This window comes from Ambystoma mexicanum, chromosome 14, assembly GCF_040938575.1.
Source record: "Ambystoma mexicanum isolate Mex_15411 chromosome 14, UKY_AmexF1_1, whole genome shotgun sequence".
In the NCBI taxonomy this organism is placed as follows: Eukaryota; Metazoa; Chordata; class Amphibia; order Caudata; family Ambystomatidae; genus Ambystoma; species Ambystoma mexicanum.
In genome coordinates, this window is record NC_090940.1 from 168,990,163 (window position 1) to 169,005,084 (window position 14,922).

A 14,922-nucleotide genomic window follows, 5' to 3' on the forward strand; every position below is an offset into this window, starting at 1 on the left:
TACTTCAGCTGGAGAGTAGATCCGGAGGCGAGGGGGACGGCGTTCCTTCAGTTTTGGGGACAGAACGTTCATTACGCATTTCCCCCTTTCGCAATGATCTCCAGAACCCTAGCGAAAGTGTGCAGGGACAAAGCCGGGTTAGTGATAGTGACTCCAGAGTGGAGTTCTCAAGCCTGGTTTCCGATTCTGACGGAACTTTCCACGGATTTCCCTCACAGGATCTTACACCAAGAGGAGCTTCTACTAGATCCAGCAGGAGCGCCTCACCCTCTGATCTTGGACCGGAGCCTGACACTGTTGGCCTGCAGAATTTCAGGCGAAGGTGGCGCTTGCCGGGACTTTCAGAGGAGGATACAGAGCTGATCGACGATCAGGAGCTATAATTCCGCTTGGCAGGCCTGGGAATTATGGTGCAGGGAGAGGAGTATTCCTCCCATTTCAGCTCCTATAATGCAGGTCAAACTTCCTGGCAGCCCTGAGCTCGGAAGGGAAAGCATTTAGAACGACAGGCGTATATAGGTCTGCCATATCGGCTGGTCATGACATGGTGGACGGATTGCCAGCGGGAGAGCATCCAGCAGTTATAAGGCTTCTCAAAGGCATTAAGATGAGTAAGCCGCCAATGCCTAGATATTCAGTCCTCTGGGACGTCACAAAGGTGCTAAGCATGCTGGAGAGATGGCCAGAGAATGAATCCCTTTCGGAGAAGCAATTGTCCGGGAAGCTAGCTACGCTGTAATGTTTGGTATCGTGCAGACGTGTATCTGATGTGAAAGCTTTGGAGATAGATCGGAAGATCTTTTATCCAGAGGGGATAGCTTTCAATATAGCGCAGCGCACCAAAACTAACTCCAGGATAATATCTTATCCGTACTTTCCTGAGAACAGCAAGCTATGTGTAGCGCGATGCCTAAAGAGATATGAAGCAGTCACAGCAGCAGTGAGGCCTGTGGGGGTGACTCAGCTACTTATTGCGCGTAGGAAGCCCTTCAAAGCAGTGGCGGCAGCAACCATAGCGAGATGGGTGAAAGAGGTCATAAATGCGGCAGGAATAGATATATCTATGTGTGGAGCTCATTCAGCCAGGGGAGCTATGGCTTCAGGAGCTTTTGCAGCAGGAGTTCGGCTGCATGAGATCATGAAAGCCGCAGACTGGGCCAGTGATTCAGTATTCAGGACTTTTTTTTATCACTTTATTTAACATTATAAAGTACAAGTATCAATACAACAATCATCATACCTCAACAAAGCGTCCAAATTGTAAAACTCATAAAAACAGCTGAATTGAAGATAAAGAAATATCTAACAATATGGACCTCCATAACAATTACACAAGAACATTGTTGAACTCTATAAAAGATTTATGACACACAAACAAACACAAAACTCATGCAGTTCTGCTGCATGAGATCATGAAAGCCGCAGACTGGGCCAGTGATTCAGTATTCAGGACTTACTATTTTAAGCCAATAACTAATATTGCAGCAGCAGTGATGCAAAGCTTTGAACAAGCATAATGCTCGCATCCGGTCTTGTAATAGAATACAGAATGGCCATGCGGCAAGCGCAGGAAGTCTTGATTCTATTAAAGACACGGAGGCGAGCATTTTCCCACCCATCAGGAATAAGAATATTACAATATCGTTGTACTGCATTATTGTTTAGCATAATAAGATTTCCCGACCCTAATGACAATGAACTTCTCTTTGTTGTAGGGGAAGAGCAGAAAAATAACAGAGACTAGTGGATCGACAAAAGCCTTCAGCGAGAGGCGTGACAAAGGGATACAAGTTGTTGTAAGTTGCTTCTCTTTATGTTGAGAAGAGTTAAGCAACGTTGCACAAGAGAAAAAGAAGAGGAAAGGACCTAGGGGCACGGGGCTTTATACTTACCCGAGGACTGTCATTGGTGGACAGGAGAGAGGCTAAGGACTACAGAGCCACTAGGACTCTTGGGAGGGGTAGTTTATATCTACGCCCTTCATGTTTTGTTTTTGTTTTTTCAAGCATTGGGCATATATAAAAAAAAAAAAGAAAAAAAAGTTTAAAACTGAATGTTTTGAATTGCTGTTGAGCAGTAGAATAAAGAAGAAAAGCAGAATGCTCGCCTCCGTGTCTTTTATAGAATCAAGACTTCCTGCGCTTGCCGCATGGCCAATCTGTACTCTCAAAGGGAAATTACAAGATATATTTTTTTTATATTGTTTGTTAAAACAAGCGTCTTGTGCCATATTGTAACCAATATAAGTAATAACTATTATTCCATGTCCTGTACGGCCATACTAATTGAATAGGTTTTTACTTAGGACAATACATCTCATATGTTAACAATGTTAGGAAAAAAACATAATTCCAAGGGCTGAGCTGGCCATAAATTGCTGTCAATATTGGACCGGTAGGTCGATCACAGATATAGTACGCAGTATGTCCTAGATCACACAACCAGCCACATTGGTTATGTCACTTTTCATTGCTATTCCATATAAGTACCTTATATATGTTTTTAGGAAGACAAAAGTTTGTATGTTACAAGGTTGTATGTTAAATATCAACCTGCTCATGCAGATAACATTATTTATATACTGTGTAAGGGTGCAGAAGTAAGGCTCTGACACAACTGTGGCATATTTTTGGGTATAGACATTTACAAATCAAAAAGGGTTGGGAAAATGCCTCTACCTCAAAGCAAACTAATATAATCGTCGGGATGTTCAAAACTAAAAGTGCTGTCCCGTCGTGTCTCAAAAACTACCTCTGTCCCCAACACTGATAATTTGAAGTAACTATGCAAGAATGATCTCTTCCCAAAATAATGATGTTCGTTGGTGTGGTTCCAACAAACAGAAAAATTCCTACTCTCTCTGGCAGCAAAAAGTGATGAGAAAACAAACAACTTTAAAAAATGCAAGATTCCAAAGCTAGGGTAGCGTTTCTCCTGCCTAGATTTCTTTGCATGTTATTTTCCTTCACTTGGGGCTTCTAAGCCCCTTTTGACCTTTTTGTAAAATGTCACTGGGCCATTCACAAAGACATACTTCTTGGATTCACAGTTCTTTACCCCACCAACTTGGCTCACTCCGCTACCAAGCGTAGAATTCCTTTAAACAGTTCCAGGGTACTTGATCCTCTTACTCTCAACCTCTCATGTGGGTGCGGGTCCCAGACTCACAATATTTTATAAGGCTTGGTTCACTCTCCTGCCAAGAAAGTGTCCTCTCATGGACTGCCTCTCTTTCTCACAGGTCTGGACTGTTGTTCTTCTATACTTGGATTCAGATGCTTCAGGGTTAAAAGTTCGGTTTGGTTTCGAACCTTGGTCTTAGCACATGCTCTGTTGACCACCTTGTTCTTGTATCCCCTTTCTCTGAATCTATTCTTAAGATTACATTCCTCCTCAAAATCTATCGATCTGCTACAGATTCGTTTGGCCCTGAGTTGTCAAAGATGTCCTCCTCTACCTCAGAGTATTTAGTATCCAACTCCCCCTCTTCCTCCTCACCTGAGAAAACAGATGCTGGAGCCGCCTTCTTTGTCCTTCTTCCTGCCGGGTACTCCTTTTTTTGTGTAGATACGGTCTGCCTCGAGAGGAAGCCACTGTGACCGCGAGGTCTCAGCCGACCAGTGACCTCTCTTCCGGAGCAGCCAAATATGTGGGGAAAAAGCCTCCAGGCATAAAAAACCCCAATGTAGAACCAGGATGTTTGAAAATGATGAGGTACTGGTGGAGTGGGACTGCAGAACTACAATTGGTGGTGGAAGGACTTCCGGAGAACAGCAATGGTAAAACCGTGGTTAGAGGTATAAGGTAAGTAAAGTGAGGACTCGAGTGTACCAAAATAATATAAAAGAAGAACAAGAGGAATGGCAGTGTCTCCTAAAAATATAACTGATGGCAAGGACAGAGCAAAACAGCCGGGCGGAGCAGAAAAAGATCAACCCCGAACATAGAAAAGGAAGAGAAGAGAAAAACAACAAGAATGGACGGAAAGAAAGGAGAATGGGAAACAGAGGCGAAGAAGGCAGGAGCCGAGCCAAAGAAAGCCAGCAGTAGACCGAAAAGCAGAGGGAAACAAGAGCGGAAGAGGAACACAAAAGAGGAAACTCAGAAACAGAGTGGATCACCGCTAAGAGAAATAATACCAGGAGCGCTCGCAACACAAGGAGAAACCTGGAACGTTGCAACGCGCTGGCCGCCGGGAAGCTTCTGATACAAAAGCACCCGGCAGCGGCCATGTGCAAACAACTAGACCGCTAAACACAGACGTCAGAAAATGTGAAGGGAAAAGTCAATGGAGGCAATGTCTCCACCGATTCCATACACGCCATCTCCCTAGGTGCATGACAGTATTGTTGTAGGAAGGTACTTGATTTCTGGCAAACAAATTAATACTTTCAATGATAAAGTAAAACAAAATGAGAAATGATAAAACTGAAAACCTGCATAACCAAAAAAAAAACCACAGGCATGTGGCATTGAACTTGTCAGACAAATCATCATCGCTGCAGTGCCAGATTTATAGCAGCTAGATGCAATGCAATTACTGAATGCAGATGGTTCTATTGATTATTAAGCTTTTCTCTCACCATATGGCTCATTAAGGTTCTATGATATTGCCTTTACAGTTTTCTTGCTCACCCTCTATGACAGTATCAGGTATGAAAGGCCTTCCCGGCTGAAATAATCAACCTGGCCCAACATCTCAGTATTCTTAAGCCCAATTTGTCTAATGGGTGATTTTAATAGCTATGCAAAAAGAAGACTCCAGCAACCCACATTCACAATCAGTGATTACTGAACTGGATGGACTAGGAGTAACACAAATCGTGCACAATAGACTCACACCGAATATCACACTTTTGGCATCATCTTCAAAACGAATACATCTTTAAAAGTCACCAAAAGGCTCTCTCTTTTATAACCTAAGAAATTAAAAACCTTGGCACCCAGCACTTGTCACAAAACTTGTTCACACTTAACAAGACTATTTTATCAGCACTTTCCAGAACCTTACGATTCCACCAGTGTATTTGCCATCTGAAAACTTAGCTCTGCTTGTACAAGGAATGGCCTAAGCATTTGACTTCTTTGACCCCTTCAAAAGAGGAGGACTTAATTCCGACAAAACCAAGGTTAACAAAAGGTTCAACAAAGAGTCCATCTCGTTATGATACAGAGTCCTCTGAATATTAGAGACGGACCAACTCGACCACCGACTGTGTCACTAAGTGGAATCACAGTGGCATTCATCAATGCAAAGAATGCCCACTTAAAAACCACACCGCATAGTCTGACAACTCCTCCATAAAACCGTCCATGATAGGCTGGTGGATGACCCACACTACAACCCCAACACAAATGCCAGTGATTCTCGACAGCTTCTTTATATTGCAAGCTCCAGTCCCTGCATGCTGGCACCATTACCTATGGTGACGTCACCTAAATGCAACACTAAAATGGCCTTCTTCTACAATGTAGTTCTGGTCATATTACAGGGAAACTAGAAAACGTTTACCGCCTTCACCTTCAGCTCTACCTTTTGACATCTACAAGACAAAGTTGGCAAGCTCTGCCACATAGTGATCACACACCTGGCATAGGCATTGTGGGACTATCATAATCTTCAAAACCCCGATTTTGGACCCAGTGACACGGTCCAACTATAAATCCATCTCTGGTCTCCTATACAATTCTTGAAGCCTGTGTCACATCCCCGTTTCTATGCAACTATTAACTGGCTTTCTCTCTTAGCAGAGGGGCCAATACCCTCTAGATCAGCAGTCTTCAAACTATGGGGCATGCCCATGCAGTGAGTGGAGCGCAAAGGGTACCCACGGGGGCTGCGAGGCTCTTTCAAAAGTGAGTACAGTGACTGATTTAAATAGAAAATGTATGCAGAAATGACAGCTCGTGTCCCAGCAGCAATATTTCTAATCAAGGGGGGGGGGGCTCGGCAACAACATTTTAACTCAAGGTGGGCTTCGCACCACTGCTCTAGATCGACACCAGGCAGGTGGTCCTCCGGGCTAGAGATCAAGCGTGTCAGCAAACTGGGGCTCTCTGGCAAGGCTGTGAAATGTTTCTCGTGCTTTCTTGCATAGCACTCCCACCAGGTGCAGTTGGGCACTGTGTACTCCCCAGCCAGCAAGATAACTTGTGGGGTAGGTACCCCAAGGATTGCTTCAGTTGACAATGTTTGCCCTTTCAACAGCTGCCCGGGCCTCTATTACCGATGGCTTCGTGGTCAGCCTTCAAGGAAATTGACATCAACCTGAGGAAACGCAAAGCAGGTCGCTGGGGTGTGTCAAGCTGTCTTTTGTTTATCCATGAGTAGATGATCACCCAGCACATAAACCGCAACAAACAAAACCGAAATCCCACCCATAGGTCTGGTTGCTACTTCCATTTGAATGGACATCCACCTAAGCCCTCCACTGGTCCCAAAGCAAAGGTCAGAATCCCAGCTGTCACTGTTGTTAAAAACCTATTGTTTGCATCCCAGTTGATTGCAGTCATCAAATCTGCAGTCTAGCACCCCAAAAGACTAAGGGGAATCCGCACATTTATGACAATACCTTAGAATTGCCATCATCCTGGCAGTGGTTATCCCCAGACCAACCACTGTAAGAGTCTACAGCAAACGCCCTTCACGAGCACAGCGAAGGTCAGGATGAGTGCAGAACTTTGCCGCCAAGCACAAATTTGACCTGAAGTGCTTCTACTCCGTCACCCAGGCTTGAAATTCATTGGCTACTGGTGAAGCAGAGGATTGACTTAAAAACAGTTGTACATGTTTTCACTGCATTTATTTTACATGTGGACATGTTCACCGAGGGGGTTTCACCGTGACCGTTCTGGCCCATTTTCTTTAACGGGCGTTACCCAAAACCCTTCTAACTCACGCTGGGCACCCACCCCCAAGCATACACATTTAAAAAAAGATGGGTAAAAAACGGCAAACCGGCCGTGCTGAAAATGACCACGTCACTTGTAAACTAGCCGCGGTGAAAACACAGCAAGAGCTTAGAAACCATTGGCCTCACACACAAAGCATACAACGGATTGCCAGGAACCTCTCTTGCGAGCATGCTCCCGCTCTAGCAGCTGACCAGACGTCTAAGGTAAGCTTCCCAGCACTAGATGGAGCTTTCCCAGACATACAAGGATGTCAACAGGGCCGCTGTCTTGACGAGCCTGCCTCTTCTCATTGGAATTCGCTCACTCTGGCAAGTGGACGTGAGCCAGACCACTAACATTTCAGAAAGTCACTGAAATCACAGCTGTTTCTGATTGGCAACGGTTCTTGACAGCACAGCTATTGCCTTCTCTTGTGCTCTAAAGTGGCTGTGCAGAATGCAGTGCATTACAAAACCTGCTCTTAAAATACTCTTTAATTCATCGTGAGTGAACAGTATATAAAAAGGCAGGCAGTTAGCGATGGGGACGATTTAAGGAGTTTATGCTATGGTCCTGGAATTTATATTGTGCACCGCATCCATTTGAATGGTTTCCAGGGGTATGCAGTCTTTATATCGAATATTGTAACGAAGAATGAACATGTATGGAATATTTTATAACGACTTTTTTTTTTATAGAGAATGCATTTAGGGGTGGGGTAAAGGGTTAAATATTTTTGGGAAACTGTTGGGGTGGGTTTTTAGGGGTAGAAAACAGGGGTGTGGGTGCGGACGCCCCCAAAAAAAACCAACAAAAAAACAAGTGCATTCTCTATAAAATGTTTAGTTATAAAATATTTGATATATGTTCATTCTTTATCAAATATTTCGGTATAAAGACATGCAACCGTCTCCAGGCACTCTGGTGGATCTCAAAGAGAGGGGAGTGGGTTAGGTTAGCGATTAGAGAGAAAATGCTAGATAACTTTGCGGTCGTGTCTATGTGTAATGTAATGTAATGTAATATGACATTAGAATAGCGCCAATTGCCATTAGCATGGCCTCAAAGTGCTGCAGGTGAACACTCTTGGAGGACCGAAGTGCGAGGTATCAGTCCCGGGAATATGGGAATGCGCGTTTGCAATTAACCAGTACAAAAGGTAGGGGGGGGGCAAGTTTCTGCTAGCGACACAAGAAGAAATGGCTTGTGGTTGGGTAATGTAAGCTGTCGGGGGAGTATGCGAGTCAAGGAGACTGAATATGTGTCCAGCTAGACCAAATTCTTATTGTGAGACTTAGCTGCATTCCAGTGGCAGAGGTGATGTGCGATATGAGATTGAGTGCTGGGCGATTGCAGATGTTTGCAGGTGAGTGGCCATGCCATTGGGAGGGATACGGCCATCTTCCATTGAGATGGAGTGCGATACGTGCCTGCGGGTCATGACCGATTACTTTTTTTGTAGATGGATTGCTGGTCCTGTCGTGTGGGGAATCCCTTCTGTGCGTGCTCGGCACTTTCTTGGTGTTTCCTCACGTGACTCATAGTTCACCCAAGAAGCGGATTAGGTCAGTCAAGATGCAGGTGGGAAGAGCCAGGTCTTGAGTGTCTTCCGGAAGGCGAGGTGATCCTCTAAGCAGCGGATGCTAAGAGGGATAGAGTTCCATATTTTGGGTGCTTGGACGGAGAAGGAGAATCCCCCTATTCTGGTTGATTTAGCCGTAGTGAGAGCTGTGCCCGATCTCAAGTTTCGTTTGGGTCAGTAGGGGGTAAACTTGTGTTGTAGATATTCTAGGCCTGCGACAGGGAGCCAGTGAAGGACACTGAGGGCGGGTGTGATGTGCTCTCTAGGGCCAGGAGGAGCCTCGCTGCAGTGTTTTGGACTCATTGGAGTTTTCCCAGTAGAGATGCAGGGTCGCCCAGGTATAGGGAGTTTGCATATTCTAGGCGAGAGGGGACGGTGGTCGTAATGGCGGCAACTCTGTGAGGGTAGGTGAGGTATGGGAAGATGCATCGGAGAATGCATAGGTGTTGTGAGAAACCTGAGGTCTGTCATCTAGGTGGCCAGGACACAGCCATCACTATTGGATCCAGTTCCTGGTGGTGGACTAGTGAGGGAGGACCACCTGGATGGGTGGGGGATGGGGGCCTCAGGGAGTGGAAGTTGGACACCGACGAGTGAGACGCAGTATCCCCCTTCTTCCGACAACTTTTCCACAACCTACCACGCAGGATACACAAACACTTTACCCTTGCCCCCTTTTCCGATGCGAACACTTTCTCATATTATGAACGACGATGGACTAACACTCAAGCCATTTACCTGACATGTCCCAACACCAGGGTCAGGCAAAGTCAGGCAATTGATGAGAATCACACACACACCCGATGGCCCTTTCCCTTCCACACAGGGGTAAAAGCTGGAGCACAAGACAAGCAAGGCAGACTGCACACGGTGAGAGCTAACTCAGCACAGCAGTTCAAGAGGAGGAGAAAGACAGCGCACACAGAGAGGTTGACGAGTAGAGAACAGACCCTACCCTTTCGTACCAAGGCCCGTGAAACCTCTGCAGAAGGAATCATAAGACCTCAAACAATAGCCAGTGTGTGTTACAGCAGATGTCAACGGTACACGAGACCCTCCTCCTCTGATAACCAAGCCGGGGAGCGACGCTTGTCTCTGTGGTACCAACCTTGACTCCAAAGAGAAAGAAAGCCAAGCGGTTCATCACAGCCGGGGAGTCAAGGGGAGAGTCGATAAGAAACCAAACTGTGCCGAACGAAAAGTAGCAAACGGCTAATTGAACTGTGAAAGCATAAAGAGCGATAGATGCAAAAGGGGGAAAACCAGCAACAGAGGAGTCTGGCACCACGTGGTTGATCACTCAGGAAACTCTGGGCAATTACCCAATTGTTGAAACTACCATAACCAGAAGGCCATGGGAAAGGCGAGAAGGGGGTCAAAGTGGTCATACAGGGGTCTTGTAAAACCCTCTGTACAGTCGAAAGTCTTTGACAGACAGATGATTGTGAAGCCAAAGGAAATGAATCCAGCAACATAAGAGTTGAATGAGAAAGGCACGATTGACAAGATTGGCAAGAGTGAACACGAAAGAGGGATGGCGATAAAAAGGCGGTGAAGTGTAAAGTCCCGAAAAACAGTGCGTTGACAAAAGTGAACCTGGCGTGTGAAGTGTATAAAAAGACATTAAGAATCGCAAAGGCACAACAAAATTGCATTGAAAGCCATAGTGAACCTGATCGAGGGAGGTGCACAGTCGATCTGGATCTGAACCCGAAAGAGGGGGATCCAACTGTGAGAAGCTAACACCCACCGACCTGTGAATGCAACACAGTAAAGTACAAGAGGGAAAACCTTGTGAATGCATGCTATGCCAGAGTGAGAGCAGACAAAAGAAAGCTAGTATTCAAGAGGGGTCTGAGCCTGGAAGAGGGAGAACCCAGGGGTGAAGAACTGTCACCCAAATAAAACCAGAGAAGAACTCTAGAACTATTTGTTGATACTTTTACTTTGAACCCGTCAGGCCCTCGAAAGCAAGAAAACATAGCTATCGGAGGTCCTGATTATCATTAAGGACCTTTCTAGGGATCTGCACGCAGAAGGGAACTTTTGTTTACTATTTCGAATACATCAGGCCACAGTGGCAAGAGACTTTTTGTAGAAAAGAGACAATCACTGAAGGCCCTGATTGGTTGAGAGCGGAACTGTTGGCTTGTACTGGGAAAGCTCGAGCGTGTGCTATGCTCCAAAATCCTACCTTGTCCCGTGCTGAAAACATGGGGAAGGGAGACTCCAAGTACTGCATCCTGACTTATTATTTGTGAACACTTCCTTCTTTCTTATGAACATTATCCCACACTTTTGTATTTAGCGTAAGGATTGGCAATAGGTTTTTTAATATAGGCCTCTTTTATTTGACAAGATGCTACTAGGACTGCCTTATTGTTATTTGATGGTCGAAGCTTGCTCCCATCTTAGATATAGGTTTACATTAGGCGTTTTTCCAACCTATCTATACAGTTTAATAAACACCTTTGAATTGTGATCACTTGTGTCTGTCTTTACTGTTGCCACCATGAGTTCCTTTCAGTGTAGATAGCATGATTTTGACACAGAGTTTATGTGATGTGATAGTGTCAGCTCTGCGTCCATGGTGCATCCAAGGTTCTTTATTATGTTGGAGGTAGGAGTGGTGGTGGGTCTAGGCACGAGGGCCAAGGGGTGGGTTGGGGAAGAGGGCAGTCTTCTGGCAGATCATGATTTCAGGTTTTCTTGGATTGAAGAGGGGGTGGTGCTGTCATCCAGTAGTCGATTTCTGTGAGGCATGAGGCGAGGGAGTGCTTGGCAAGACAGGACGTGTGAACCGATATGAGCGGGAAAGGGGCTAAGGTAGAGGTTAAAGAGCAGGGGTGATGGAGAGGCACCCTGTGGTACTCCGTAGGTAACAGGGCGCGGAGTAGAGGAGAAGAGAGGAATGTATGTAATTTGGGATCTGTTGGAGAGAAAAGAGGATATACACTTCAATGCTGCATCCCTGATGTTGAGCGAGTGAAATCTGTCTGTGAATGTGCAGCATTCAATGGTGTCCAATTCCACTTCCAATTAGCACACTGCGATGCTTATTACTCAATACCCGGTCCCTTATTAAACATGCAACAGAAGTTAACCATTATATTTCGGATAATGACCTTGACCAATGCGCTTTAACTGAAACCTGGGCATCCAGTTCGCCTGGTCCTTCCCTCAATTTAGCGATTCCAACAGGCTATACACTATCCCGCCAGGACCGTGTTACAGGAAGAGGCGGGGGGCTGGCATTCATTCTCAAAGATACCCTCTCAACTTGGATAGTCCAAACTCCGGACTTTGAAGGAGTGGAATCCTTGCATATCAAAATAGGAATTAATGCGGAATATACATTGAACCTCCTTGTTTATCGTCTGCCTTCATCTTCTCACAATCTCACGGAGTCTCTCTCTAATTACCTGCTCTCTCTTCTTAAACCTCACACCCGGTTCATCCTCCTTGGAGATCTGAACCACTGGCTAGGCCATAAAGATGACCCACTGGCCCCAGAACTTGAGGAAATCCTCTCTGACTTAGACTTTGAATAACAAATTCATGTGCCTACTCATCAATCAGGCCACATTTTGGACTGGGTCTCTTCGATTAATACTCCTTGCCACGACATCCAAATCAAACCTTGTCCTTGGTCGGACCATTCATTTGTTAATTTCTCTATAAGGGTACCTTTCGCAGTCAAACCCAAATCTCATAAACCCAACTTCATTATCAAGCGCAACTTAAAATACATCACTGAGGACTAAATTGGACCTCTTCTTGACCCTGCAATTAACTTCTTGGAACATACCACTTTATCAGACATGTCCACCATCCTTACAGATAATTTAGCCTCCATCTCCCAGACCCTAGCTCCTGCCAAGTCCAAAAAAAAAAAATCGCTTGGCCTTAACAGAAGCAAATCATGGTTCACCAAGGACTTACAAAAGTCCAAAACGGCTACGGCCAAGCTTTTTCACCAATGGAAAGCCGATCCTAACATCCTCACCTTAGCTGCATATAAATCGTCTGCTAAGGCCTACAGATCTGAGCTCATGGTTACAAAAAAGACCTACCATAACAATCAGATTCTTAATGCTAAATCTGACACTAAAGAATTGTTCAGGATCTTAAAAGATACTTAATCTACCCCCGAGCCACAGGCACAACTTCCATCTTTAGATAATTCTTGGCGTCTACAAATTCAGAACAGCATGCACAATAAACTTCTTGGCATTAGAGCCGATATTGTTCAGAAACATGCCGCCAATCCGGAACCGGTATACAGCAAACCATTTATTAGAAATCCCTCAATTACTGAATTTAATTTTCATTCAATCTCAGAGGCTGAATTAAAATCTACCATTGAACAACTTAAACCCACTAAATGTAAATGTGATCCCTGCTCCTCTTTAATCATAAAATCCTGCCCTCCCCCACTGTTAAAAGATATCTGCACTTTTGTTAACTCCTCCTTACAAGAGAGCTGTATGCCCGACAACCTAAAAACTGCCTGCATTACCCCTATTCTTAAGGAGCCCGGACTCGCTCCTGACTACACACTTAATTATCACGCAATTCCTCTTGAAAATACTTGATCGAGTGGCCTATTCACAAATAGCCTCCCACTTGAACCAGCATAACATCCTAAATATCTACCAGTCAGGTTTTAGGCAGGGATATGGCACCAAGACCTCCCTTTTAGATCTCAAGTCACGTGCACTTGCTAATATGGATAAAGGCTTGGCAACTCTTCTCGTGTCTCTGGATCTAGCCGCTGCATTTGATTTGGTTGATCACCCCATTTTGGTAGCTAGAATGGCCGAGGTGGCCAATTTTTTCCCTTCCGCTGCATCATGGATTAACTCCTTCTTGGCTAATAGACAAAGTAGAGTATGCATCGGGCAGTCGGAGGCGGATTCAATCCCGGTGCTCTTTGGGGATCCGCAGGGCGCTAGTACTTCCCCTGCCTTTATAGCATCTACACAGCTCCTTTCTTTAAGATGCTCGAGGATGAAGGTATTTCATTCTCTAAATACACTGATGACACCCAGGTTTTATTAAAATTACCGGGTGTTCATTCTCAGGATGAATTAGAACTAAACTGAATTTTCACCCTTATTGAAAATTGGATGATGGCCAACAACCTTGCGTTAAACAAAAGTAAAACCGAGCTCATGATTGTGGGCAACGCTAACTACCTTGCCAAATTGGATCCCATGTTTAAATCATTTAGGCTAGGCCTAGTTGATATTTCTCCCCAACCTAAATTAAAAATATTAGGTGTCTTCCTGGACCAATCCCTCAACATGAGAGCCCACGTTAGTGTCATTTCCGTCTCTAGCTACTTTGTAAAACTCCTGTCCCACCTGAGACCTTTCATCTCACAGGCAAATGCAGAGACTATCGCAAGAGCCATAGTTGGGCCGAAGATCGATTACTGTGGCAGCCACCTGGCAGGACTAGGAAAAACTGACTTCAATAGACTTCAAGTAGTTCAGAATGGAGCTGTTTGTGTAGTTACGGGCCTGGCACGGCGCAACCACGTCTCAGACGCCCGCCACTCCTTACTCTGGCTGCCAATTGAAGCACGGGTTGGATTCAGAATTCTCACAATTGTCTTCAAATGCAGGCATGGCATAATGCCCAAATACCTGCTTGATCAAATCCTAGACAAACCTAATCCCAGGGTTCTTAGATCCAGCAACCATAACTTGCTATCTTTACCACGCTGCAAATTTATGAAGATGGATAACAGAGCGTTTTATATGGCACCCCCTAAACTCTGGAACCTGCTTCCCCTTATGATCCCAAGCAACCGTCGGTCACCTCTTCCTCTTTGATCCATTGTTTTTCTCCTTTTACGTTTGATGTCCTGTTTGTTCATGTCCCGCGCCCTCACGCCTCAGGGTTCACGTCAGCGCGTTATAAATTGAATAAAGTGAAGTAAAGTGTCAAAGGCTGCAGAGAGGTCAAGAAGGATAAGTGCGGCACAAACTTCTGCATCCGGGGTTCTTTTGAGATCATCCCAGATGGAGACTAGGGATGATTCATTTACTCGTAGGGGTCTGAAGCTGAACTAGGCTGGGTCAAGGAGGATGGATTCAGTGAAAAGGCATAGCTGGGAATAAGCTGTACGGTCAATTAGCTTGGCTATGAAGCAGTTGTTTGAGATAGGTCTGTGGTTTGCTGGTAGAATGGGGCCAAGCAGGGGTTTGATGTGGGCGAAAACTGCTCGGAACATGCCTCAAGTGAGGGATGCGTTAATGATCTATCTTGCAAAGCTGCCAGTGCAGGTTGAGGACAAGATATCTTTTAGGAGAGAGGGAGGGCCGGGGTCTCCAGGAGATCCTGAGGGGCGGCTGCTGGCTAGTAGCTTAAGTAATTCAGGTTGGGAGAAGGGAGAGAAGGTGGAGAAAAGTGGGCAGGTAGAGGGTGGGTCTGTGAGT

At 45.3% G+C, this 14,922-nt stretch overlaps 1 protein-coding gene across 2 annotated transcripts in view; it reads right to left on the bottom strand.

The window, feature by feature from the left end:
- TMEM87A (transmembrane protein 87A) overlaps positions 1 to 14,922 on the bottom strand; it is a 522,872-nt gene that overhangs the window by 353,356 nt on the left and 154,594 nt on the right. The window lies entirely within an intron of this gene.